Consider the following 5,365-nt stretch of genomic DNA (forward strand, 5'->3'; position numbering starts at 1 on the left):
TTTCAGCAAGCAACATTTCTGCCCATGTGTGAAGATTTCTGCATATCACATAGGCCCCTATATCTGTGTTTAGGAATGATTATGAACAAGTTTTGATCCTTCATTTTTTTTAACCCATAAAGCAAAGAGTACCGGCCCCTACTGGCGGTATTCTTTGTTGCATGTTTTCTAATTATTTCTGTGTGTGTGTGTGTGTGTGTGTGTGTGTGTGTGTGTGTGTGTGTGTGTGTGTGTGTTAAGCCTGAAAATATTTTCTTGAAATATTTCTGGAGAAAATAATTTAAAAAAAAATCTCAACAGCAATCAGATATGAAGAAGTGGGTCTTCCCTTTACCTCACCCCCAACTGGTTGTAGCACATGGATGTCCCTCCCTGAACCTGGGTCTGCTAGAAGCTTCTTCCTGTTAAAACAGCCACAGATGTGCTAGAAGCTAGAAGGGCTAGAAGCTCTGCTCATGGAGAAACTTGCTAACCCCAAGAGGTGACAGGTACCTACAAATAACATGATATAAACCCACATACAGCCTAGCCACAAAGTAAACCAAGTCATTTAGTTAAAGACAGCATGGGACCAAATGCATCTAAGCAGCCTGCACCAACCTGACATTTCTTCCTCCTGAATTAAATGAAGACATGGATGGATGGATGAAAATTAAATGACTTCAAACCTAAAATCATAAAAGCTACTAGTTCCCACACTGGTGTTCCCTGACTCTGAGTGTTAATTATACTGAGCTTGTATCAACAGTTGTAACAGGCTAAGCTAAGAGACTGTATTGAATTATTGTTTCTATCTTTATGATTTCAGCTGACTGGATTCAGTTCAGATGTTCTCCTTTTCCTTTCGGTTGATCAAATGACAATGTAACTTTACTAAAACCTTTAAAGTATCTAATATAAAATAGAAAAATGAAGCAATCAGAGGTTTAATGATGGAGACTCTGGGTTCTGTAGTTCATGTTTTACAGTCCTGAATGACTATTTGCAAATGCATATAATTTATTGAAGTGGAGTTTAGATTGCACTTACATTTAGACTGTTGCCATTTAATTTTTTTTTTTTTTTTTACCTTGTTACCTTATGCCATAAATAAGGTTTACCTACCTACACTCCTAATGCCAATATGATTCTTTATAACTGCTGCTTTGAAATACTGAACTCCAAAATTTACCTCATGAAAGATAATAGTTCACAGTGGCACACTGTCAGAATAATTCTGACTTTAATATCACTGTATTAATCTGAATCTTTCTCAAATGTGCTATGAATAAATGCTGTTGCAACTCACTGTGGGAAAGCTGTTAATAAAATGAATCTGTGACACCTTCACAGAGGAAGAGCACACAAAGGGAGGACACACAGAGGCTGTGTTAAAGTCAGAAATCTAAATCTTTAGTCAAAAACAGGCAGCGGTTACAAACAGAAAGACAAGCAGCCCAAACATGCACTTAATGGGGTTAATTGCCCAAAGGTGTGAATGCGGAAGTGAATGTGAGTGCGAATGGTTGTCTGTCTCTGTGTGTTAGCCCTGCGACAGACTGGTGACCTGTCCAAGGTGTACCCCGCCTTTCGCCCTTTGAAAGCTGGGATAGGCTCCTGCGACGTGGAAGCAGTGAATTCAAACAGCTGTAAAGTGAATTCAAACAGCTGTAAAAAAAATAACTGCGCACTAAAAAACTTAAAGCAATGTCTGACGCAACAATAGGAAACAGCTGAGTATATTCAATAAATTATCATCAATTACAAAAGAGAAAAATGACGATTTCTAAAGTGTTTTTCTTAATTGCATTTAGAGTGTGGCTGGTAAAGATGAAAACAAACAGAATTGCGCATTATGACCAATGCATGACTTGGCGGGGTCCTGAGGTAGGCGGGCTGTCTCTGGTGATGTTGTCATGAAACGCAGGAACAGCGTCTGACACATGTTGATGAAACATCCAAGACACTGGTGTAGTTTCCTTTCAGGCTGTTTGACATTTGACACTTCAACATTAAGGGGAACAAGAAGAAACAGTGTTAGGTCAGGTGACCACATGTGTTTAGAGTCACTGCGCAATAGTTACTGTAGTTAAGTAACTATACTTACCAAAAGCAGACGCACACAGATGAACAAGGATCAGATGCTGAATGTTGCAGGAACATGCTCATGTGTGGTGGTCATTCAATGCTGCTCTATTCTTTTGTCACTTGTCTCAGGCCTTTCTTGAAGTTGGCAGGTTAGACAGTCCAATAGTCATATCCTGCCCATCTGAGGAACAGTTTGAAAACACACATGCAATGCTTTATTCGTATTACGGTCAGAGTTGGATGTTCATTTTTGTCCTTTTCTTTGAAGCTGGATGATGACGACTCCTCTCTCCCTCACTCAGAAACACTCCTAAAATAACCAAGCAAATGAATACAATTAAAGATTTACTCCTTTCATTAACAAAAACAATAAAAACATCTCCCTTTTATTCAATTTCTCCATTCCTACTGAATATCAGGCAGCAAATATCACATTAAAATGTAAAGCACATACTATGTACAACATTTGCCTGCATAAAGAACATTAATTTCTAAATCATCAACAACTATTCCTTTTTTAGCTGTGGATGGTTTATCTGCTGCCTCTGATGAGAGATCAGTAATTCAGTAAAATCAGTAAATCAGTAATTTTCTCTGCTTTGTCTTACCTCTGCAGAGCCTCTGTCAAGAAAAACATATCTGTAAGCATAGAAGATGTAAAATATACATTTCATAGCACTGCACTGGACAAATCTGGGTTGATTTCCTCTGTGCATTGCAGAAAAGCATCAGTAAGGAAGTCAAGGTGGTGAGATGGACTTGTGCCCTTTTTGACTCTGCTAGTTCTTCTGAGAAAACACCACCGTCCCTCCACACCATCACCATCTGTGAGCACAAACTGCTACTCTGCCAGCCTGTAGGAAATTGGATCACCCACACAGAGGTGAAGAAACAGAGCTCGAGTTTGGATAATTTAGATCAAACTAGCTCTTAGTTTTAGCAATCCATTGAACAGACAGGTGTCAAATTTATCAAAACCATAACAGAAACACACACACAAATTTTATTTTTATATATATACACATATACATATATATACATATGCACACACACACACACACACACACACACAGAAATGTACAATTTTTGATTAACAGAAAAAATATGAATTACAAAAAATAATATTGTATGTTATTAAAATATTCTGCAACCATGATCAAAGTCTGAATATTCATTACAGAATTGTGGACTTACTACTTGGCTAATAGTGATAAACTTCAGGGGAGATCATGATGACAAAAAACACAAATAACACTGTGAAGTCAAGCTGCTTTTCTTCTTTCTGTGACCTCAGCATGCTGGCAGACTTGAAGTTGCTAAAGATTTAAAAAAGTGATAATTATAGGGAAGAAACTTCTCTTTTTCATCCGTTTAATCAAACATTTTATGTCTCACCTGTCTCAGTCCTATAGCATTCTGCAACTTCAACTAACCTGAGGAGGCTTGGATTTGGCTGCAGGTATCCCTGTAAATCCTTCTCAGCAGCATACATCTAGTTACAATTTAATCACACTTCTTCATGAGCTTTGCTTCCTCACAAGACCAAAGGTGGTATCCTGTGTCACAGTCTTATCATCAACCAACTGGAAAAGAAGTATTTCCAGCAATTCTGGTTTTGTTTTCTGATCCTGCAAAAAGACTGAGGACAACAAAGCCCAGAGAACACAAGATACACATCATCCAACATTTAGACTCAAACAGCCCCCATAAATGAAGAACACCAGGTTGCAACAGCTGCAAAATCTAGTTATAGATAAAAGCATACTTCACATTACTGTGTATGAATAATAACCAAGAGACAAACTTTGAAGATGCAGTGCATGATGTCCCATCATCACACTGTAAACAAACAAACAAACAGGCTTCTTTGTTGGCAGAGGTAATGATTCTCCCATCAGGGATCTGTAGAGTGTATTAACCTGTAGTATAAACATCAGTCACTGAAATATTACTGTTTCAGATAAGAAATCTACCACATAAAAGCCAGGGTGGGAGGGTGTTTAAAAGATCTCTGCAAACTGTCTTACCTCTACAAGTGTGAGGCTGTTCCTCCAGCCTCAACAAAAATCTGACTCTCCAGTCACAGACAAAAAACTCGAGCAGGGAGATAGAAAAGGCTGTCTGGGTCTTGCTGGATGTTGCTGGTCTGAATCCACGCATTAGCAGAGTGCTTCTTGGTCCCACTGACCCATATGGACAGTGACTATGGAGAACTGTTCTGGCAGAAAAAGATATAAAATGACAAAAAGCCAAACATGATTTCTATAAAAACTATCTTGAAATCAGGAATCAAAAGATAATTCATTCATATTTCAATTAAATATGAATATGTTGCTTAACTGTAAACAGTCAATATCTGATTTGATTTATATCCTTCACACAACACATTTGTCCAGGCCTTAAGGTAAACATAGTAGTGACTCATAGTAGAGATTCTGTAAGAAAGATTGCTAGCTCTAATAATATTACCACAAAATTCAAGGACACACCAGCAGCTCAGATTTCTAGAACTATTTTAAAAAAATGTCAGTCTATCCATTAATTTTCTTCTGCCTATTCAATTGAGGTTCACAGTGGGAGGGTGGGTGGCAGGAGCCTGTCCCAGTAGTACTAGGTAGAGCACACCTGGGCAGGTCACCAGTCTGTCGGAGGACTAAGAGACAGACAGACATCAGAGTAACCAATCTATTTAAAATTACTGCAAGCTGGCTACAGCTGAATGTATGAACATGTGTTTCTGTGCTCAAAGTCCACTTCTCAGGAACAAGCAGTTCATTTTTAGTCTACTTTAAATAGACCTCACAGAAGGCTGATGTGGCTGGTTCAGTAGTCCGATTTAAGTATGATTTAAGTATTTTTCCCAACACCTGAATAAAAAAAATACTGATATTTACAAATAACAGATTCCAGATATGCATTTGAATGGCGTTCTCGCCCAAAACAGTGTATAGTTTACATTTTGTGAATAACTTGAAAATCTTAGCTCAAACAGCTGCAAAACCTGTTTGCAAAACATGGGGATGTTGAATTCTATAAGGTTCAGTCATAAATATGCCTGTACAGTCTTCTTTTGATAGTTAGACCTATCTTCATGAAGTTGTACAAAAACGCTTTATTTCGCCCAGACAAGGTGATTCCTTACTGTTGCATGCATTAGAAAGGAGTTCTACACCAAAACAGAATATAGTTTTCATTTTGTAAATAACTTCAAAATCTCAGCTCAAACACCTGCAAAACCTGTCGGCCCAACACGGGAATGTTGAAATCTATTAGCTAAAACCATGAATAGGTGTGTCTG

Source organism: Oreochromis aureus, linkage group 10 (assembly GCF_013358895.1).
Source record: "Oreochromis aureus strain Israel breed Guangdong linkage group 10, ZZ_aureus, whole genome shotgun sequence".
NCBI lineage: Eukaryota > Metazoa > Chordata > Actinopteri > Cichliformes > Cichlidae > Oreochromis > Oreochromis aureus.